Below are 23755 nucleotides of genomic sequence, written 5' to 3' on the forward strand. Positions count from 1 at the left end.
AATTTTAAGTGGGAGAAGATTTTAATTGTTAGGAAATTATAGTGCTTGATTTTCAGAAAGGATCAGATTACTTCTTTTTGAAATTAGGAAACGAAAGATGGGTTACGCTATGACGTAGGATTGTTTAAAAAAAAACCCACACAGCCCTTGGAGATGATGCTTTTGAAAGAAATGTGTCCCAAAATCGCATAGCAGTTTGTTGTTTGTGGTTTTTTTTTTTGCTAGTACATAAAAGGAACATTGAGAGGGAAGGCATCATGGATAATTCAAGTTGTAAATAGGCTGGAATTTGTGCTTTAGATTTTATAGTTTTTGGAATTTATATCATTTAGGCTTCTGAGGTCGGGAGTTGTCGAGGCAAATGTGTTTTTGCATACTTTTCCAGCCTTGATGGGGTTAATTGTGGCCTGGCACATCAAGAAAAGTTGTTCTGTGCTGTTTCAGACTGCAGACTCCTGTTGCTAGGCAACCAACATTGTCAGTCAGTATAGGGTATAGTAAATTGGTATTCTCCGGCCCTTTTCACCACATGCTCATTTTGTAATCCGAGAGAAGTGGTTTCGAGCTATTTTGCAAGGTTTTATTTTAAAAATAGGCATTTAAAGATTTTTTTTGTGTGTTGCTTTTTGTAATTGGTTACACTTTTAAGGGCTGGAAGCCTTTCTGTTCTGTGGTAGAAGGTACGCCAAAATGCGTGTGTTCAAAGAAAGGGTTTTATAGATCTGTTTCCAAGTTGTTTCAGGTTTAGAGCACTAATTTTATTTTGTTATCGGAAGAAGGGCGCCATTGCCAACTTCCAACAAGGAAAGTTTTGTTTGGGAATTCAAGTTCATCTGAACATCAGAGCTCGACCATAGCAGCCACAAATTATTTTGAAATTTATTTGGAAAAGTGCAGACCCAGTATCCCTTAATGGATTACAGTGATTTAAAAAAATATATATTTTATTGATTTTTTTTTTACAGAGAGGAAGGGAGAGGGATAGAGAGTTAGAAACATCGATGAGAGAGAAACTTCGATCAACTGCCTCCTGCACACCCCCTACCGGGGATGTGCCTGCAACCGAGGTACATGCCCTTGACTGGAATTGAACCCGGGACCCTTCAGTCTGCAGGCCGGCGCTCTATCCACTGAGCCAAACCGGTCAGGGCGATGACGATGATTTTTATAGGAATCCTAAACCTGTGTAGAGTTTTCTGTTGAAGCTGATAGTTTACTTTCTTGCAGGAGAACTTAAAATGTTCTCACAGCGAGTGGGTGATGCAGAGAACATAAAACTTACCGTTTTAACGTGGTTAAGTGTCCAGTTCCGTGGCTTTAAGGTCGTTAACGTTGTTGTGCAACCATCGTCACCTCTGTCCATCTCCAGAACTGAAGAAGTGGCCTGTAGCAACTAGCTAGTGATGTAGTCCAGGCCGTTTTCGAAACGCTTTAGGTAAAATAACTCTTTTCATCCTCATAACAACCCTATAAGGTAAGTGGTTATGTTCCAAGTGAGAAGAGAGGGGCGCCCATGAGAGGAACCAGAATTCTCAGCCACTGTTCCGTTGCCCTCTTTTGGAATTCACTTTTTCTGTTTAGTGGGTAAGAACGGTTTAAACACTATATTTTTGTAGCTTTACCAAGTGAAGTGAACACGTGTAAGCTGGGTTTTGAATTTCGGATGAATTTCGTTTGGCCTGTCATAGTTTAGACATTTTTTTTTCTTCCCCTAAATATTTGAAAAGGATACGGTTTGTATTTTATGTTATGGTTAATGGTGTCTGAAACGATAGACATTATGGCTCATCATATAGAAGGGATTTAACTCCCCCTTTTCAAGTTTGTTTCTGGGCCATTTTCCCTGTGGGTCCTTCCATTAGAGCAGTGGTTCTCAACCTGGGGGTCGCTACCCCTTTGGCAGTCGAACGACCCTTTCACAGGGGTCGCCTAAGACCATCCTGCAGATCAGATATTTACATGACGATTCATCACAGTAGCAACGTGACAGTGATGACGTAGCCACGAAAATAATTTTATGGTTGGGTCACAACATGAGGAACTGTATTTAAAGGACCAGAAGGTTGAGAACCACTGCATTAGAGTGTACGGAGAAGGCGAATTATTTTCTGGTGGTTTAATAACAAATATATAGGGAGGCACGTTGCCATTAGGGAATTGCAACAGGACACCATCAGCAGTCTAAAGCCAATTGGCATTGATCGTCTGTTCCGTGTTTTCTAAATTCATGCTCTTTAGCCCTGGCCGGTGTGGCTCAGTTGGTCGGAGTGTCATTCCATACACCAGAAGGTGGCAGGAATGACAGGGAGAAAAGAACAGTATAAGGTGGCATTTGAACTTGCAGTCGATGGCTTTTTGCTAACTCTGCTTGACGCTTTATCTCTATCCCCATTTTTTAACAAAATATATTTTTATTGATTTTTTACAGAGAGGGATAGAGAGTTAGAAACATCGATGAGAGAGAAACATCGATCAGCTGCCTCCTGCACACTCCCTACTGGGTATGTGCCCGCAACCCAGGTACATGCCCTTGACCGGAATCGAACCCGGGACCCTTGAGTCTGCAGGCCAACGACGCTCTATCCACTGAGCCAAACCGGTTAGGGCTCTATCCCCATTTTTAACTAAAGAACTTCCCCCAGCCCACAGTATTCTGGTAGATCTTCTACCTTGAGAATCTTGAACCTTGATCTTTCCTGAATTTATACCTTCCCATCTTGCTCAGTCAGACTAACTCTACAGTCAATTTGCTTTTCATTTCTCTTCACAGTTTGCATCGTCTTTAAAAAAATGTTTCCTTTTATTTTCATGTATTTATATATGCATTTGATGATACTCTCTGCATTTTTTGCCGTGTTCACATGGTATGTTTTGCATTTTCTGTGCTTTTAAAAAACGGCTCAGAATTTTATTAGTTGCATATTTCACTGTAATTTACCTATTTTCTTTTAAATGGCTATTTACATGGTGTAAAGTGATTTTGTATAATGAGTAATGCTTTCATGAACCCAAAGGGTTTTTTCTTTTCTTTTCTTTTCCTCCTAATTGCAGACTAATTCCTTTAGATTTCCAGAAATAGTATTAGATCTCTGAAGAGACAGAAACAGTTTTAAAAGCTCTTAAATCTCCCTGGCCGGTTTGGGAGGTTCCAGGTTCGATTCCAGTCAAGGGAACATGCCCGGGTTACAGGCTCGATCCCCAGTTGGGGGGTGTGCAGGAGGCAGCCCATCAATGATTCTCATCATTGATGTTTCTGTCTCTCTCTCCCTCTTCCTTCCTCTCGGAAATGAATAAAAATAAAAATAAAAATAAATAAATAAAAGCTCTTGAGTCATGTTGCCAAATGCTTTCCAAAAGTGTGGTATACCCGCTTTCATGCCTGCTAGCAAATACACGGAGTGTCTATTTCACCACAGCCGGTAGCAGCAGAGAATGCCTTGATGTTGACCTTCCCATCCGGGAAGAAGTGACTTATGGTCCTGCTGGACTTGTAGCCTGAATTTCACCTAGGGCAGTGGTTCTCAACCTTCCTCATGCCACGACCCTTGAATACAGTTCCTCATGTTGGGGTGACCCCCGATTTCATGGTTACAAATGGAACATCATGAAAGCATAGTGATTCATCACAAAAACAATATGTCATTATAGATGTGTTTCCCGATGGTCTTAGGCGACCCCTGTGAAAGGGTCGTTCGACCCCCAAAGGGCCCGCAGGTTGAGAACCGCTGACCTAGAATGATGGTTGTGGTTGGGGGGTCGGGTTTTCTACTTCTTAAACTGCTTCTGAAGTTCCCTGTTGCTGCAGTCGCTGCCCAGGTAAGGTTTCATTTCACGTATTTTGGATGCATGCTGCTGTAGGGGACAAAGTAGGGTGTGTGTTAAATGCCATTGCCCTTGACCGCCAAGGCGGGAATAGGCGTGGCTCTCTCCTTCCCCCGGCTCCCTGGGCTCCGTGTGTGGGTGGAGGCCACTGAAATCAGGTTCTGTAGCTGCCTTGTCCAGGGGCTGCTGCCTTCGTGTGGCCTCAGTCACCGTTACGTCTTTACTTAGGAAACCATCAGCAACTCTGGAGATGAAGTGACTTTTCCCTAAAAGCTGGTTATAGAATTCAGGAGTGTCACGTTCTGATGGAATTCTGCGCCCCCCGCGCGCCCCCCCCCCCCCCAGTGGAAGACAGGTCCAGGGAAAGCATTCCTGAAAGCTGGCCATTGGGAAGTCTTACCTGGTTGCCTCTGGCCTCATACTACCCTTCAGGGCAGTTGACCATCCTGGCCTTGAACCACTTTGAGGTGAAGTTCTCATGGTTCTTCTTATCTCATTGGCTGCATCTCTTGACCCTTTTCTCCTCCCCGACCTTATTCAGCCCTGGGTTTACCGTGCCGCTGTGTGCTACCGATTCCCAGATTTAAATTTCTGGCTAGCTTTCTCTTGTGAGCGCCAGAGAATGAGCTGACAACTTAATTGACTTGGTTTAGCGAATAGACACCTTAAATATCATGTTTCCAAACCAGGGTGTGTAATATGTTCATACAAATTTATACTTACCGATAAATAGGAATTTCAGCGAGAATGCTTCCTCGGATTTTCAACCATAAAAATAACACAAGGGGCTAAATTATCTATACTAATAAAAGGGTAATATGCTAATTAGACCGGACATCTTCTGGACATCCTTCCAGACAAAGCCATGGTGGTGGGGGCTGAAGCAGAGGTGGTTAGAGGTGATCAGGCTGGCGGGAGAGAGCGGTTAGGGGCGACCAGGCTGGCAGGGGAGAGCAGTTAGGGGCGATCAGGCTGGCAGGGGAGAGCAGTTAGGGGCGATCAGGCTGGCAGGGGAGAGCAGTTAGGGGCGATCAGGCTGGCAGGGGAGAGCAGTTAGGGGCGATCAGGCAGGCAGGCAGGCAGGTGGGTGAGCAGTTAGGAGACAGCGGTCCCAGGTTGTGAGAGGGTGCAGGCTGGGCTGAGGGACTCCTCCTCATGCATGAATTTCGTGCACCGGGCCTCTAGTAAATAGTATAAATACAAGACTTGTAATATTGCAACGAATGTCTTCCACACATTCTGTAAAGCCTCATTCTGTAAGCTTTAGATCCCATCATTTTCCCTCTGGTAGGTCCCAAGAAAGTTAACCTTTTTCCTTCTGAGTACGAAAAACTCTCATTAAAAGATTGCACTTATGTGACCTTCCATGTTCACATAAATTAAATGCCATTGCTTTCTCTCAGTGTAGTTATTTCGTATGTCATCTGACAAACAATAATTTGAACTATTGCATGATGGTACAGCTTCCTATTCAACAGTTCAGTTTTGTCAATAGCATTGCTTTCTGCAGAGCGTTGTATGAACTCATTGGCCTGTTACTGTATTTTTGCCTTTATAAAAATAAGGGGAAAGTAGAAGGAACGGAATGTTAATGGCATTTGAGATAAATGGACAAGTCACTAGGTATTCTGGTGACAATTCTCCAGTCCCCATGGAACTGGACCCTCGCCGTACTTCAGCCAGTTGTCTCTGTCTGTATATCAGACACGGGATTTTTGTGGGCACTGACGGGAACTGAAGTTAGCTTAAGAAGGAATCTCGCCGAAACCGGTTTGGCTCAGTGGATAGAGCGTCGGCCTGCGGACTGAAGGGTCCCAGGTTCGATTCCGGTCAAGGGCATGTACCTGGGTTGCGGGCATATCCCCAGTAGGAGATGTGCAGGAGGCAGCTGATCGATGTTTCTCGCTCATTGATGTTTCTAACTCTCTATCTCTCTCCCTTCCTCTCGGTAAAATATCAATAAAATATATTTAAAAAAAAAAAAAAAAAAGAAGGACTCTCGTACAGGTTGACCAGGAGCTCCTCTCTTATCTTTGGCTTTCTTCTTTGTTACTACAGTCTTTCTTCATGGTTTCTCCAGATTCTCATTGTTTGGAGAATTGCCGTCAAAGAATGTTTCCGGGATCTTCAGATAGAAAAATCCTGGGTGAAGGCTGGTGACAAGCCCTGCTTGGGCCATTGTCCCTTCTTCTTCAGTGGGGTTGGGGTTCTTTGGTGAGCACCAATGGGCAGTGGGGAATGAACACTTCTCTAAAGTGAGAGAAGGAATTCTGCCAACAGATCTTCATTATGGTAGTCGATTGCGAAGGACAATAGCAAGATTATGTTATATATAAAACCAGAAAACATGCCCTAGCTAGTTTGGCTCCGTGGATAGAGCGTTGGCCTGTGGACTGAAGGGTCCCATGTTCGATTCTGGTCAAGGGCACATGGCTGGGTTGCGGGCTCGGTCCCCAGTAGGGGGCGTGCAGGAGGCAGCTGATTAATGACTTATCATTGATGTTTCTATCTCTCTCCCTCTCCCTTACTTTCTGAAATCAATAAAGACATTTTAAAAAATAAAAACAAAATGTGTCTATGGTAAAAGGTGAAGTCTTATGATGGAAGAAATTGAAGATTCATATTTTATTGATCTGTTAGATTTATAGGATTACATAGCTGGCTGAGGAATGTAGCTTTGTAATACCCCTTCCCTTTACAATGATAGTCTGGAGTTCATTTTTATCCTAAGATAATTTCTAAACAAAATGGGTAAGGCAACATCTCATTTCTTTGTGAAGTCTCTAAGCAGTGAAAAAAATGTCACTTCTGTCTGCTAACTATTGCTGTAGGTAAGCCAAGAAAACTAGAATTTGAGATAATATTTAGAAAATTAATTTTACCTCTGTTTTTACATTTTTAATCTTGTTTAAAGCGATTGCATAGATCTTAGTCTTTAAAACTACACGTTCATCTCCTAACCAGGGATTTTTTTCTTTTTTATCTGACTCTTGGAATGAAAACTCGTTTTTATATTCAGACTGTCACTGCTCCGCCAGCTCTTATACATTCTGTTTTCACATGTTTTCAGGAACGGATCATGTGTGAGAGCAGGGAGATTGGGATTCCATGTCAGAACGTCCCATGCCCACATTGTTGACCGGAGCACTCCGCCATCAGATTCAGACTCAGGGGGGAGCCCCTTCCCATCCCCCCAGGTCAGAGGGCACTTTCTGCTTAGCTTTCCCCCTTAACTGGGGGAAGCAGGGATGCTCAGACCAAGTAGGACTGGTCCGGGAAGAATCACAAATATCAGGATCCTGGGTATTTCCCCTTTAGGGGAGCCTTCATCTTGGCTTCTTTGTTCCCAGATAGTTAAGATGCTGCGAAATATTGAGGAAAACAGAAGGTTCATTCATTGCCTCTAGGGTAGGTTGTCTAACCTCCACCAAATTATGAAGCTTTTAACATTTAAAGTTTCTATATTTTCCAAGACATTTGTTAATGGAAGTATCGTTGTATTTTGGATTTACAGGTGAAATTGTGGGTTTTTGATTGCTCTGAAAAAGACTTGTATTTTTCCCCCCTCAGGCTTTTGGTTAATATATGTTTGTGTGTGGTTTTTTTTTTGTGTTTTTTTTTAGAATAGCTAACCAACAGAAAAGGGTTAACCTGAGTGCCTTGGGGAATTATTTTACTCATATTAAGCAAAATAAAAGAAAGGAAAAATTGGGGGAAATCGTTTAGAAAACAAGTGAAAGGGACTAATTTACGTTGCTAACTATAGGTAAAATACAAAAACAGGACAACAGAATATATAAAAACTCAGCACAAGAAGCATCTCTCTCTAAAAAACAGAACAGAAGTCTTAGTTTTACCCTGTTCCTTTCTCTAAGCCTCTTTTTTTTTTTTTTTTTTAAACGATCTCTTAAATCCACCTTAAGAACTCCGGTGTCTTGAAAGTTCTGGGCTGCTTTTCTTTGGGGAGTTTCAGTGTAATCCAGGGTCTGCCTTGCAATACAAAAGTTCGATTCCTTCTAAAAACCCGGACTTGCCGGTTTGTCTGCTGTAAGTAGAGAAGACTTCCGTAAACTGGATGTGTGTGTTGGCGATTTCTCTTTAGAGTTGCTCTCTTTTTCTTTCTCTTTTCATTTTTTTTTTTCCTAGTTGTGATCGCTTCCTTTTGAGGGTCACCCTTGAGTGATTTTAAGGAGCAGATTACTGCCCCTCACCCTCCAGCCTTTAACTGTTAGCTCTCCTTACTCTGTACTTACGTCGTTCTGCCATCGTTTCACAGACAATTAATACAACTTAGACATTTTAACAGCTTCACTGAAGTATAATTGACATATACTAAATCACATATTTAAAGGGGATAGTTGGATAAGTTTTGACAAGTATGTACCTACTAGAGGCCCGGTGCGTGAAATTCATGTAAGGGTCTCGGCCCTCGCAGCCCCCGGCTTCATCCGGAAGGTCGTTCAGCTGTCCGGTCTAAGTAGCATATTGCGCTTTTAATATTATAGACGAAGTCATCACCATAATCAAATTTGTGACCGTACCTACCACCCCCCTCCCCAACTTAAAATTAAAAGCATGTTAACAAAAATTTACAATATGGGCGGGTAGGGGGAAGGTAGTCGCCCGTAAACCTTAACACGTAATCTGCATATAACCTTCCCTGTCCTTTTTCATTTAACACAGTATCATGAACACTTTCCCGTGTTGCTCCGTGGTCTTCATCACGGGCCGGACTTTTTCAAGAGTTGACCAGTGACCTGTTAAAACGCCCTCTTTACACACCTAACATGATAGCACACAGAACGGTTTCACGTTGGGGGCAGAAGCCGATTTCCAGTTGCTTTTGAAGTAAGAGATTTGAAGAGGGAGATAAGGGGAGACTCCAAGCAAGCTTAAGTGTCTCCCACAGCAAATACTTCAGACTCCAGAACACTCCAGGCGCCAAGGGCTGTGAGGGTAGAGCTCTGAGAGGGAGGGCAGGCCTGTGGCGTGGAGGTAGCACGTACGCTTTCAGTGCAGCTGGAGCTGTGGGCTGGGGTATATGGTCCATGAGAGGGCCTGGATGGGACATGTGCAGTCGGTAAAGGCCCAGGCAGCACAGGAGGACAGGTTGGATTTTTGGAAGGTCCCGATGGTCGATATCTAAAATAATCTCCATGGTTCCTTAAGAGGTAGGTTCACTTATTTTTATTTTTCCATGTGCACAGTGCTTTTTTTCTGGCTTCAGTGAGATTGTTGACCTGTAAGTTTGTATGCAGTGTGATGGTCTGATAGGTGGCTCTATTGTGAGAGGACCATATAAGGTTAGGTAACACCTCCACTCCCACATAATTATCTTTTGCGTGGGTGGTGAGAATATTTAAGATCTACCCTGTTAACTGCTTTCAAGTAGGTGAGACAATGCTGTTCATTTAGTCACCATGCTGAAGGTCAGATTCCCAGAACTCATTCATCTTCACTGAACTTCGTACCCTTTGATAAACATCTCCCCCTTCCCCCCTCTCTCCAGCTCCGGGCAACCACCATTCTGTTCTCTGTTTCTATGCGTGTGGCTTTTTTTTCCCGATTCTGTAGTATTTGTCATTTTCTGTCTGACTTATTTCACTTAGCGTGATGCCAGGAGGTAGGTTGAGGGAGGGTTCTCCAGGCCACAGTAAGTGGGTCAGGAGAGTGATGAGTGTAATGAGAATGGTTGCTGGGACAAGTTCCAGTTATTGGTAGGAATACGAAGGAATGTTTGGGAAGATTCTTTGTGCGGGTAAAGCAGTGCTGGTACAGTAATGACTCCAGCCCAGTCGGATGAAAGACCATGAGGCGGGAAAGGCTGCCCTAGTGTTCTGGGATCTGGGAATAGGTAGGATGATAGCTCTGTCACTCTTCAAAAGGAGATTTTAGGCAGCCTTGAAATGGGGCAAGGATTTACTGGAGAAGATTTGTTTATTTTATTATTATTTTTAAAAAATTTTTTTTATTGATTTCAGAGAGGGAGAGAGAGAGAAACATCAGTGATGAGAGAGAATCGTGGATCTGCTGCCTCCTACATGCCCCCTACTGGGGATCGAGCCAGCAACCTGGGCGTGTGCCCTTGACCGGGAATCGAACCATGACCTCCTGGCCCATGGGTTGATGCTCAACTGCGGAACCACACCGGCTGGGCGGATTTGTTTTAATTTAGGACACATTTTATTGTTCGATAGTACAAGACTTTGCAAAGCAGTGGATTTTAGAAGATTAAAAAGGATTGTCTCCGCCATTAAGGCGCTTGTGATCTGTTGGTTTGAACTGAATATGCTTTTAGGAAATTAGGGCTGATGGAAGCAATGGGCAGAGGTCGAGGCTCCAGATTTGATGGTTTCTGAGGAAACGAGAATGAACCACGCACCCCGAGTCGCATGGTAAGGAAGTAGGCTTTTGATAGAGCCCGGGACTCTGCCGGTGGTGAAGAGGAGACACCAGTGATGATCACACTGAAAAAGCATCCAGAGATTCCAGAACACGTCAGAGCTTAAGTTCAGATGGTCCCCAGTTGCTTGGTAGGAGTTTAGCACATGTCTTTTGCGTGGAAACTGTGTTCTTATGAGGGCTGAGGCCATTTCATAGATCTGTGTCCTTGAAGTATGTATTGCACTACCAAGTTAAACTATGTGAAATACGCTGTTATTTTTAGGCAGAAAACACACACAAACAAAAACCCATCAGATAGTGGCAATTTAGTAGGGTTCAACTTGGTACATTTAGTTATCACTAGACATGTTTGATGCCTGTAGTTTATCTGTTTCCCTGACAAACACTGGAACTACCAAATAGATCTGATAGATGTGTCTTAAGAACATTTTTTGGGGGGGGCAGGGGGGCATCTGTTGAGAGTTTCAAAGTGGGGCACCCAAGATGGAAGATTCCCCTGGATGATGCTTCCTTGTCCACTTTGGGAACAGGAATCCTCCGTAGTGTCGAGGTTGTGATGGGTCTTCTTTCTAGTAGGCGTCCTCTCTTCCTCTGGCCCCAAAATAAGGCCAGGGAGTGGGCAGGGGAGAGGGCAAAGGGGAGTGTTCTGGGGGTGATACTGTTCAAACTGTGGATTTTTGTCAGCAGTTTTTTAAAATCGGAAGGAGAGAATGGGACGTACCAGCATGCATTGCCCATGGTAATAGCAAGTGTTATTCCAGGAAACTGCTTCCGGTGTCCGTGTAGGTGTCTCGCTGGGTACTGGGTTGTGGGATGTCCAGTGTGTTTGTCACTGCCTCAGCAATTGGACAAGGGCTGTTCTGGGAGATGAATTGATGCTGGGCATCTTAGAGATTTAAGGTGTGCCATCGTGGGGGTCCTGGGGCTTCCCTAAGCTTCTATCTTTCTCCCGAGGGCAGGGATAATAGGCCTTCTCTCCTTTCACTGGGCCACCAAGTTCCTCCACGTCAACTCATTTTTTCCCATTTACCAGCTCTGTAATGAGATATAGTTTAGCACAAGGGCAGACTCCTTTGGGAGTCTTTCTCTTCTTTTTTATTTTTTATTTATTTTTCTAAAATATATTTATTGATTTCGGAGAGGAAGGGAGAGGGAGAGAGATAGAAACATCAATGATGAGAGAGAATCATTGATCGGTTGCCTCCTGCCTGCCCCACACTGGGGATCAAACCCACAACCCGGGCACGTGCCCTTGACCGGAATTGAACCTGGGACCCTTCAGTCTGCAGGCCGATGCTCTAGCTTTGGCTTGATCAGTGATAATTTGTCCTTTGAAGTTTTTTTTTATATTTATTCAAAATATAAAAATAGTATGTGCTTACCATAGATCAGCGGTTCTCAACCTGTGGGTCGCGCGCGACCCCTTTGGCAGTCGAACGACCCTTGCACAGGGGTCGCCTAAGACCATCCTGCCTATCAGATATTTACACGACGATTCATAACAGTAGCAACATGACAGTGATGAAGTAGCCACGAAAATAATTTTATGGTTGGGGGTCACCACGTGAGGAACTGTATTTAAAGGGCCAGAAGGTTGAGAACCACTGCTATAGAACATTGACAAAGTATGGGAAAGTACAAGGAACAAGTGAATCAGTCAACTCATATATTTATTGATTACCTTCAAAATATTTATTACTGCCAGGCCAGTTCTCCGGCTTGGGGATATGTAGAGAAGCAAGGTAAGGGTTCCTCTACTCAGGGTAGAGGAGAAAGACGGACCAGTTAATGACTCAGTTATTCTCAGGTGGTGCTAAGTGCCAAGATGATAAGATGTGTGGTGGGGATGGGAGGGAGAAGGTGCCCAAGGCCTGACTTGATTTGAGTGGTTAAGGAAGGTCCTTCTGGGAGGGTGACGTTGAGTTGGCCTGAAAGATGAGGAGACGGTCATGGTGACATCAGGAGAAAACATTACAAATAGAAGATGCAGAAGGTCCATGGGCCTGGGACGCGAAGGAGCTGGATTTGTTCAAAGGCCAGGAAGCAGAGAGAAAAGAAAGTGTGTACCGTAAACCCATAATAAACCTAATTTGAGTCCTTTTTGTTGCCTGGTTTGGCTTCTGTGTATAGAATTGATATTCTGCTCGTATCACATTTGCTTCATAATACAGCCATCTCTCCATTTCATCGCGAACGCCTTTAGTAAACATGTTTAGTGTCAGCGTAATTTATTTTGGAAATATGTCGTGTTTACTCAAACCCATTCTCTGGTAGTTTGCCATTTAGATTCCTTCCTTCCTTTTATGAATGTGGCAGTGAGCACTTTTGGATCTAAAGCTTTTTTTGTTTCTTAGGGTTGGTTCTCAGAAGGAGAAATATGAACTGGGGCAAAGATATGAATTATTTATTAACTATTCCCAAAGTGCTTTGCATAATGGATTGTTTTTAGTTTATTTTCCAATTACCAGTGTTTGGAGAGTGCTGCTTGTATCCTGACTTGCATTTAAGTATTACAGTATCTTTGCTGGAAAAAAACAAATTTATTGTGGGTAAAATACATATAACATAAAAGTTAAAGCGCACAATTCAGTGACATTAAGTCCATTCGCCATGTTGTGTGGCTGTTACCACTGGTAGGATTCTGGGCTCAGTTGCTCAAGTCTGAACCCTATAGTTTTATGGCTTAATATCTTTATAACCTTAGGCAAGCTCTTTAAATTCTGTTTCTTCACCTGCAAAATATAACAGTGGTGCCTACTTTGTATGATTATTACAAGAAGTCAGCCCTAACTGGTTTGGCTCAGTGGATAGAGCGTCGGCCTGCGGACTGAAGGGTCCCAGGTTCGATTCCGGTCAAGGGCATGTACCTTGGTTGTGGGCACATCCCCAGTAGGGAGTGTGCAGGAGGCGGCTGATCGATGTTTCTCTCTCACCGATGTTTCTCTCTATCCTTCTCCCTTCCTCTCTGTAAAAAATCAATAAAATATATTTAAAAAAAAAAGAATTCAGTGAGACAGTGGTCCTAAAGCTCCTATCCAGTGTACATCACATAGCAAGTACCCTAGAAGCTTAGCTATCAGCGATGATAAGATCAGTTAATAGCTGTGGGAGTAGAATCTTTGATTCAGTGTCCTTGTTTTTTTTTTTTGGCATTCTTAATCTTTTCACTAGAAGTCTTCTAAGCACTTAATAGTAAGTATTCATTTTAAATAGTTTTTATTATTTTTCATTTTAAGACAGAGTGTAGGTTTCCAGCAAATTGTCATTAGTCTTGAAACAAATTCATGAATACATCTCTTTAGTTGGTTTTGCTTTTCTAATTATGTGATAACTAGAGGCCCGGTGCACGAAATTTGTGCACTTGCGGGGGGGGGGGGGCGCGTGTCTCTCAGCCCTCATGGGATGTCCAACTGATGGTTTAGGCCCGCTCCCTTAGCACTGCTGCGGAAGTGGGAGAGGCTCCTGCCACCGCCGCTGCGCTTGCCAGCCGTGAGCCCCGCTTGTGGCCGAGCGGCGTTCCCCCTGTGGGAGCGCACTGACCACCAGGGGGCAGCTCTTGCATTGAGCGTCTGCCCCCCTGGTGGTCAGTGCACGTCATAGCGACCGGTCGTTCCGCTGTTCGGTCGATTTGCATATTAGCCTTTTATTATATAGGATAGTGTAAAATCGGTACGGGATAGAACACACCATATTTAAGAGGGCCTCCTGTTGTGAATCACCCCTGGTTACTGTAGGGATCAGTAGCTGACTCAGGTTTAGGATGGTGCTCAAGTTTTACTGGCTATGTTACAACACAAACACACATGCACACTCTCCATGTGTCTGGATTATTGGGAGAGTGAAGGCATGCGCAGCCCAAGAACCATTGGACCTATCGGCTAATTTTCACTGCCAAGGCTAAGGACATCGGTGATTTTTTTCTTTCTTTTTTTTTTTTTTCATTACACTTCAAAAGCTAGAGCATTGCCATCGTTAGCAGTACTTTTTGGGGGTATAGCTGGGCGGGTTTAAAGGGCAGCTGCCTCACTTTGTTTGACATGTTTCAAGCTTTGTTTGTAATGCACTTAATTGTCTTTTAAAAAGAATGTTACGCTCTTTACAAGTTATGGTTTCTTGTATTTCGATTTGGACTTTTCCTGTTTTCATTTCCGAGACGAACCAGCAACGTGCCTGTCCTGGGTGCATGCTTGTGGAATTGTTTTCTGTTTTGTCGTGCCGATTTCCTTTCATAAGCCCCGTGAGAAATCCACGCTGTATGCTGACGTCATCCCTGTTGTCCGTAAACGGTTTAACTCTTCGCAACCCCGCTGGGATGTCTGATTTGTGTTGACCGAAGGATGCTTGCAGCCGTCTTGTCATCTTTCCTCTTAGGGCTTAACCAATTGGAATTATGCTTATTTTCAGGTCTTGTTTTTTTCTCCCCATTTACAAATATTTGTTGCTTTTTGTGTGTCATATGTAGCTGAATTAAAAATAAAACACCGTGGCTTTCTAATGTTTGGCCTTTTAAATACTGTTATTAATCTATCCCAGTGTTTCATGTTAACACATAATTTTAAAATATTGGTATTTATTTCTAGTGGATAAGTCCTTCAGTATGTACCTCTCCTTTGTTTTAGAGTCATTTAATGCATAGTTTTTCCACTTACCCCTTTTAGATTTAAGTCCTTATTTCCCTCTTTAGCTCAGTTTGTCCATTCTCTCGTAAATTACTGGCATTATCCAAAGAAAAGAGAAATGGCAGTAAAAATGTTCACTGGCCCAAAGGGTAAAAGTTCCTGGATGGAATGCCCCTAAGAGATTGTTGTTGTTTTTTCCCAAAAGGAAAGAGATAAGGAATTCCTGTTTTTATACCTCCCCCTACAAACGACCTGTTTTTAAGTTTCTCAGTTTATTTAGTCGAATAACAGTGTTGTTATTGCACTCAATGTGCATTGTTCCTAGAGCTCTTTTGGCATCCACACAAGTATTTGCTTATTAGAAGTTTCTAGCAGGAATAAACAGCCCTCGTGAAAAGCTTGACATCGTTTTGTAGTTGAATAAGTACAATTTACGTAGACTAGGAAAGACCCCTTAACACCGCGTGGAAGTCCCCATGTGCTGTCTTTGAGAATAAACGTGACTCATGGAACTTCGGTAGCCAGAGCGTGTCCGTCATGAACGTGGAAGAATGAACATAGCACCTCCTTTCCTTTTTGAAACGGAAGCTTGATACCAGAGTTAGAGCTAAGCTGCAGTTTTGGAGAAAGAAAAGCAAGGTGATATTGGAAGGTACGCTTTTCTGAATTTTCTCTAATTGAGAGGATTCATATATCACTAAAAATAATTTGATGGACGTTGCAGATTACCATCTCTTAAATAGTTTCAGGGGTTATTCTTTTCATAGTATATAAGCTAGCTTTCCAACATCTACCTTGAACAGTAATAAAGAACTATATGTGTAGTTTTAAAAAAAAAAAATGCCCTAGCCGGTTGGCTGTGTCCTCCTGGGGACGGAAGGGTCCCAGGTTTGATTCCGGTCAAGGGCACGTACCTCGGTTGCAGGCTCCTCCCCAGCCTGGGCCCTGGTCAGGGCTCATGCAGGAGGCAACCAATCGATGTGTTTTTCTCACATCGATGTTTCTCTCTGTCTTTCCCTCTCTCTTCCACTCTCTCTAAAAAAAAAAAAAAACCCCAAAAAACAAAAACAAAAAACCCCCACCAAAAACCCAAACATATTTAACTACACATACAGTTTAGGTTTCAACATGTTCCCCATATAATTTTATTTTATTTTATTCATTTTTTAGGGGTTTATATTTTTTACTTATTTTTCTTTTCTTTTCTTTATCGATTAAGGTATTATCCCCATGTAATTTTAAACGTTGGCTAAATTGCTTCGTTATTTTTTACTTGGGGAAAATGACTTCTCTGGTGGGGTCCTCATTTGGGATGATCGAGAGCCATGAGTACAGGCCCCCCACACGCGGGAAGGATGCCCAGTGCATGGCTGGAGAGCTGTTATTGTCCTTTTCCAGCGTGTGGGGGGACAGAGGGAAGAGACAGGGGGACTTAATCCGGTCCCGGGGCCCAGACCTCTGATCAGAATGGTGGAAATAATGCCAGTAACAGCTGTGGCCACTTGTTGAGCTTTTATCCACCATTTTTATCTCACTGGTCAGATGTTTCGTTTTCCTTTTCCTTTGAACGAGTGGAGAAGGATGGAGGGCTTAAGGTGGCAGCTGTGCTCGGAGACCAGCCCACCCAAAGGCAAGAGACGCAGCCCTTTTTAACCCTTGGCTGCCCGAGTCGCGTCTCTATCACCCGATGATGTTGCTGTTAATTTCGTGGCTTTTGAAATGAAATGGCGAACCTGGGAGACCCAGTTTTCATCAGTGTATGCCTCGCTCAAATAAGTACACGTTTCCAGAAACTTCTGCAACGGATGCACAGCAATCTGCGTAAGCTACATCACTCCTTTCAGGCTTAATCATCGGAGGAAACTATTCGCAGTCTTGTTGGTATATAACGTAAGTGCTGTTTGATGAGTAGAAATAGTGGAAAGTTTTTGAAGGAGGACTTTTTAAAGCCGATTCCCACCCGACACCCTGCCTTATTGATCTGAAGCTGTGTGGCTTCCTCTAGCCCAGCGGTTCTCAACCTGTGGGCCGTGACCCCTTTGGCGGTCGAACGACCCTTTCACAGGGGGTCGCCTAAGACCATCCTGCAGATCAGATATTTCCATGACGATTCATCACGGTAGCAACATGACAGCGATGAAGTAGCCACGAAAATAATTTTATGGTTGGGGGTCACAACTTGAGGAACTGTATTGAAAGGGCCAGAAGGTTGAGAACCACTGCTCTAGCCTGTCTAGTTTTGTATGACTATGGTTTAGGTAATTTCAGGAGCCCTCTTATTTGAGCGATTAGGAAATTGAAGACCCAAAAGGGCCGGGCTCAACTTCAGTTCTCCAGATTCTTTGCTGATCAAGTGCCAAGTTTTACTCTTGGATCAGCCAGCTGGGTCTGCTGTTGGACTTCACCTAAGTAGAATATACAAATCCGTATTGTGGTTGTCACCAAAGGGAGAATGGTGTCTGGAAACTGGGTTTTTCTTTTCTTTTTATTTATTTTTTTGTTAATCCTCATCCAAGGATATTTTTTCCATTGGTTTTCAGGGAGAGAGAGGGAAAGACAGAGAGAAACATATCGCTGTGAGAGAAACGCATCCGTTGGTTCCGGGGACAGTGGATTAAAAGGTAGCAGGAGCCTTTTGCAGCTACGTGGCTTATGAGGCCAGTCAAGGAAAGACAACTACGCGTCAGCCCCTTCAGAAAAATCTTTCTTAATTAAAGCGGTGGGAGGGCGTCGAGCTATATGTCACGGCCTTGAGAAAAACTATAGCTTCTAAATTTTTAGCCAAAAAGAATACCCGCGTTAGCAGCAGGGAAATGACAATAAAAAGAATACTTTACGTACAGTTGCAGGCATTACATATCTCGAGGAAAAGAAAGGACCCTCCTAAAATTATAATGCAGCCCATAAACATGGTTATTTTTTATGAATTGCGTTACTCATCGTTTTGAATGTCGCCTTCTGCTCAATTGCTTCTTTAGCATGAATTGAGTGTGTTTTGTTCAGTCATATTCCTTTTCACTGGTAGATGGAATTCACTTAATGTGTTGAACCCTATATTTTTAGATGTGCTATTAAAATTACACAGCTGTTGCTGGGAGATGTATGTGAATTGCTTTGAGAAATAGGATCATGATTGAGGTCCTCTGCCAGCTGATAGCCAGCTGCCATGCAAAGAAGAGATTTAAGCCAACACATGAGCATATATATGGGTATACACATCATACTTGAGAATGTTCTGTAGTCCTGCCTTATTTTAGGTATTTCTTTTCTTTTAAAATATATTTTTTATTGATTTCAGAGAGGAAGGGTGGAGAGAGAGATAGAGAAACATCAATGATGAGAGAGAGCCATGGATCGGCTGCCTCCTGCACACCCCACACTGGGGATCGAGCCGGCAACCTGGGCATGTGCCCTTGACCAGAATCGAACCCGGGACCCTTCAGTCCACAGGCCGATGCTCTATCCACTGAGCCAAACCGGCCAGGGCAGGTATTTCTTGGTTATGACAAGTACATTTCATGACTAGGAGACTGGCTTTAAGTTTTCTGTTGGAAAGCAGGTAGGCAGGAATTAGGGTGAGTGTGACCACCTACTTGTGTCAAGATACATTTCATTAAGTCAGCTTTAATTTTGGACTTCATCTGATTAAAATTAATTGACTAGTAGAAATATTTAGTTTGAGCCTTTGTGCCACGATTAATTTCATAGTTTTAAGACTGAATTGTTCCCAGCCTTCAGTTAAGTAGATCTGACACTGTATGCGTTGAGTTTTGTATATGCCCCTTTTCCCTCAGTTATGTCAGATCTGTGCATACAGAATTCCTAACCTTCACTGATTATGCTTTTAGCAAAGCTGTCTATTACAGTATTTTATGCTTTTAGCAAAGATATCTATAAAGTAAAAAGAGCAATTTCTCCATTGATTTCAAATGCAAAATTGCATATTATTTCTGTGGGAAGTGATCTCTCTCTCTCTCTCAATTCTCATCCAAGGATATGCTTTTATTGACTTTAGAGGGACAGCAAGCGGGGAAAGAAGGCAGGAAGGAGAGAGGAAGAGAGAAAGAGAGAGAGAGAGAGAGAGAGAGAGAGAGAGAGAGAGAGAGAGAGAGAGAGATTGACTGACTTCAATGCGAGAAACACTGATTGGTTGCCTCCTGTACGAGCACCAACCAGGAACCTAGGTATGTGGCCTGACCAGGAATCGAACCTGCAACCTTTTCAGTGTACGGGACGATGCTCCCATCAACTGAGCCGCCCGGCCAGGGTGGGAGGTGATCAGTTAAAAAAAAAAAAAAATTTAAAAAAGATCAAATTGTGGTTGTCCACAGTTCGTGCTGGGCATTGTAATCCATTTGCTCGCCTGACATTCAGCAAGTGCGTGAGTACGCCTCAAGTGTTAACACTGAGGTGATACAGCTCTCTATGCTAATGTGTGCTCTGCTAGGAAACACCTTGTTATCCAGGGAGAACCCCCCTGGCCTGGGGCAGCGGTTCTCAACCTGTGGGTCGCAACCCCTTTGGGGGTCGAACGACCCTCTCACAGGGGTTGCCTTAAGACCATCGGAAAACACATCTATAATTACACATTGTTTTTGTGATGAATCACTATGCTTTAATGATGTTCAATTTGTAACAATGAAAATACATCCTGCATAGCAGATATTTACATGACGATTCATAATAGGAAGGGAGGGAGGGAGGGAGGGAGGGAGAGAGACAGAGAAACAGACGGACGGACAGACAGGCAGACAGATATTGGTAGCAATTGGTTGCCTCTCGTACGTGCCTTCGATTCCAGGGCCAGCGCTCTACCCACTGAGCAACACAAGCCAGGGCTCACCTCAACTTTTATTGCATGCGCACTCATTTCAGCTTCTTTCTTCCCCCTCCCCAAGTTGGACATTTTAGTTTATTTTATTTTCAGCTGTTTCATCAGCTTCTTCTTAAGGCAGGTTGAAAAGAAAATTTTTACAGCCGATACCATGTGCGAACAATAGGTGTGCTCTGAGGGCCCATGCGTCTGGCTTCTTCTAAAGCAGGTCCCAGCAAACCAGTCCTCTCCGCAAGCAGCCATTCATGGCTAATGACTCCACCTTGCTGATAATATTAAAAAAATCACAGCACCAAGTCCCTCTAGTCAAGCAGCTTAAAAAAGAAAGAAAAAAAAGGTAATAATTACCATTATACCTCGTCTGAACATTTGGTAGAAGTACAAGAACTCCCAAAATTTCGTGAATCCGTGGAGGTTTGTCTTTGGCTGAGGACAAATAATAAAAGCGGGCCGCTGTTTTTTATTTTTTTCAGACGACGGCCAGTGATTCTCCCTGATTACGCGGTGCTATAATTACTTTCTCAACACACTGCCAGAGTGTGTGAACAAAACATCGTATGGTCGTGATTCCTAAACCACTCTTAGCTCTCATCCTGTTTATTCCCTTGTCAGGGACAATCTCATGACTACCGACTTCCCGCTGTACATACGAATTCTTCCACCTCCCGGTGCCTGGCTAAGGTGTGGGTGTCCCCTTTGCAATTCAGGGTTCCCTTGTAGCTTCATAGCACTCTTTGGTTCTTTCCTCTTCTCATACTGCTGGGGTACCCGCTGACCCCCTCAGGGACATGCTGCATACACGTGTGCTTGTATGGAGACCATGAGACAAACATGCATATTCTGCCTGGATCATCCATGTTCCTGACAATTTTTTGGGGGGGGGGGGGGAGACCATCCTATTAAAACAGGCTGCATGATGGAGCTCATTGTCAGTATTCATTAAACATTTTTTAAAGTATATTTTTATTGACTTCGGAGAGGAAGGGAGAGGGAGGGAGAGATGGAAACATCAATGATGAGGGAGAACCATTGACCGGCTGCCTCCTGCTGCACGCTTCCTACTGGGGATCGAGCCTGCAACCCAGACACGTGTCCTGACTGGGATTCGAACCCGGGACCCTTTTGTCCACAGGTTGACGTTCTATCCACTGAGCCAAACCAGCTAGGGCCTCATTAAATTTTAATATAAAACCTGTAGCCCTAACCGGTTTGGCTCAGTCGATAGAGCATCGGCCTGCAGACTGAAGGGTCCCAGGTTCGATTCCGGTCAAGGGCATGTACCTTGGTTGTGGGCACATCCCCAGTAGGTAGTGTGCAGGCGGCAGCTGATCGATGTTTCTCTCTCATCGATGTTTCTAACTCTCTATCCGTCTCCCCTCCTCTCTGTAAAAAATCAATAAAATATGTTTTTTAAAAAAAAAACCCAAAAACCTGTAACTTCTAAGAAATGTGTTTGTTGTAGGCTCATCAGGGCGCCCTGATGACTTTAGGGTTTGTGTATTCAAGGTCTGCTCTGTGCCATTTCCTAGAATCTTCAGATACTTTCCCGGGAACTTGTGTTTTATGGTCGTCATCACGGCCTAGGCCTCAGAGCTTGAAGTAGGTGGGCCTTACATGATTTCGCTGGTTTGTGCCGGGGGTGGGGGGGCCTGGTATGTCATATTTAGGGGCCGGATTCCTGGTCCGGTTGGAAGAACTATATATGGAAAAAAGAGCAGAGAATTATGCTGTCCCAGTGGTCACGGACAGTCTGTTTTGCAGGGACAGAATTTCACAACTTTATAAAGTCGTCTTGAGCAGGAGTTGGCAGCTGTCGAATGTTGACTGTAGTTGCCAAACGATATAAATAAGCTGGTCAGGAACCGTGGATGTCCAAGAAATACTCTCGGAAAATTAAGGGTTTCCTTAGGATAATGGGAAAACCATGCTCTCTCCCTCAAGCGGATATTTTTAAGCCTGAGTTGCAGCATCAGTTGGTAATAAACTTAGTCCGACTCGGTACCCCATGTACCTATCACATCACATCCGTATGTGTCTTAACTTTAAATCGACCTTTCATCTCAAATATCAAGGAGCAAATTGAACAAAAATCAAGTCCCCTGCGGTAGCAGTCACCTTGAGCCAAGAAGTGAGAAGCTAAGGGACAGGGAGTTAGAAGCCGCACAACAGCCGTGTGCAGCAGTGACCTTATGGCATTGCAAGGTTATGATGCGTTCCCAGAGCCATAAATAGCCGCCTGGCCTGTCATCGCCGCCAGATAAGAGGAGGAACCAGGGCTGAGGGGAAATGAAGGAAGCCCATTGGCGTGCAGGTGAGAGGAAGGGGACCAAGCTCGCTCTCAGGCGCCAGGCTGGTGGGATGGGAGGTTCTGATTCTTGGGCTGGTCAGAGGGTGACTCCGTGCAGGCCATGGCTCTGTAGGTGGGTTGGTGAACACGTCAGACGTGGAGGGTGCACCTGTGATTCCGGAACCCCGTGTATTTGCTCGTCCCCATGTACCGACACGCTGTTGCTGCCGATGCTGGTAATGGCTGACACCATTCAGTGCCCATTGGGTGCCTGATACTCGAAGTGCTTGACGTCTGTGGTTTTAGCCTCACGGCAGTTCTGCGAGAGGCAGGTACTATTATTATTCTACTTAGAAGTGAAGAAGCGGAGGCTTAAGGAGACCGGAGACGGGAGACCGGAGAGCAACTTGTTCAAGGTCACATGGGGATGGATGTGTGAGAAAAACCACAGAGCTGACGTCGAAATCCACTCCCGTCTTAACTCCAGATTCTCTGCTCTGAACGCCCATGCTCCCAGAATCTGGTACTGATGTTAATTAAGATCTCAGAAATGGGAAGCCGTGTCGAAGTCCAGGCTGTGTGTGTGTGGGGAAAAAAATATAGCCCGCGTATCAGTGATTTTGATAATACCAACAGTTCTGCAGTGAAATCTCAGGCCATCATTCTCCTGGGGTCTTAATGACAGACGTGATGTGGTAATGTGGACAAACGTGTCTTTATCAGTTTATGTGAAAATGATATCAGTGAAGCCAGCAGAAATGTAAGTCTGTTTTGTACCAGGTCCTGATTAAAATACTCGTAGAGTCTCCTGTGCAGAGCCAGTGGGACGTTGCATTTTTAGGTAATATTAAGCCGACATCCGTGGTCAGGAAATGCTGAAGATAGGGCTACTTCAGGGATCCCAATATTAGTAATTCAGGAAGGAAATGATGCGTTTATGCAGTGACAGTAGGACAGACTGGAGGGGGGGGTAGTTATAGAACGGGTGGGGAACGTCCGGCCCGCGGGCCACGTAAGGCCCGAGAAATCCCTTGGTCTGGCCCTGCCAAGGCGTTCGGGGTGAGTTAATGAAATGTTTGACCAACGATAGCAGGCTAATTTTTAAGTTGATCATGTCGTATGGCCCGCGGAGGGTGTTCTCCGTATCCAGATGGCCCTTGGAAGAAAGAAAAAAAGGTTCCCCACCCCTGTTGGGAAGACGTGGGGGTGGAATTGTCAGGGCGCGGGGACTGGTTGGGGTGACTGCAGAGGAGATGGGGGGTGGGGGGGGTGGTGAAAGGGGGAGATAGGTTGCGTCTTGAGGTCGGTTGGTGATCTTGGGTTAGAAATGCGTGCTAGGCAGCTGTCTAGGTGGGTTTGGAGCGTAGGAGACCAGTATGGGCTTTAAGGAAATTTTTGGAACTTTTTTTTTAGCAGGTTTTAGTTGCACACTGTGAGTTGGACTGTTCATCTCAGCTGTTGTGGTGGTGGGTGGGTGTGTTTTTGAGCGGTTGGGGGAAGGGATCCGCCACTACCCCACTTACAAGCGGGTTATTTTCAGCTACACATTGTTTCTCAACCCGTTCCATTGAAGATGTGTGGAGTTCTGGATGGGAATGAACGCGGAGAAATAAAACGTGCCCGTCCTTTGTCTTTTTATTAATGAAGCTATAAAAATGGATTACGTTACCTGATTTATGTTACGGGTCTGAAGTCAGTGAATAATTAGCTCCTTTGTAGAGAGACGGCTGCGCAGGAGTTTACCTCCCCATCCTACTCCCAGCAGTTTATTATGAAAAATTTGAAACT

The 23755-nt window shown here is 44.1% G+C and overlaps 1 protein-coding gene across 5 annotated transcripts in view; it reads left to right on the plus strand.

The window, feature by feature from the left end:
- The window catches only part of ENAH (ENAH actin regulator), a 113507-nt gene that overhangs the window by 16936 nt on the left and 72816 nt on the right, over nucleotides 1-23755 (plus strand). The gene's annotated exons all lie outside the window — the stretch shown is intronic.

This window comes from Myotis myotis, unplaced genomic scaffold (assembly GCF_014108235.1).
Source record: "Myotis myotis isolate mMyoMyo1 unplaced genomic scaffold, mMyoMyo1.p scaffold_m19_p_21, whole genome shotgun sequence".
Lineage (NCBI taxonomy): Eukaryota > Metazoa > Chordata > Mammalia > Chiroptera > Vespertilionidae > Myotis > Myotis myotis.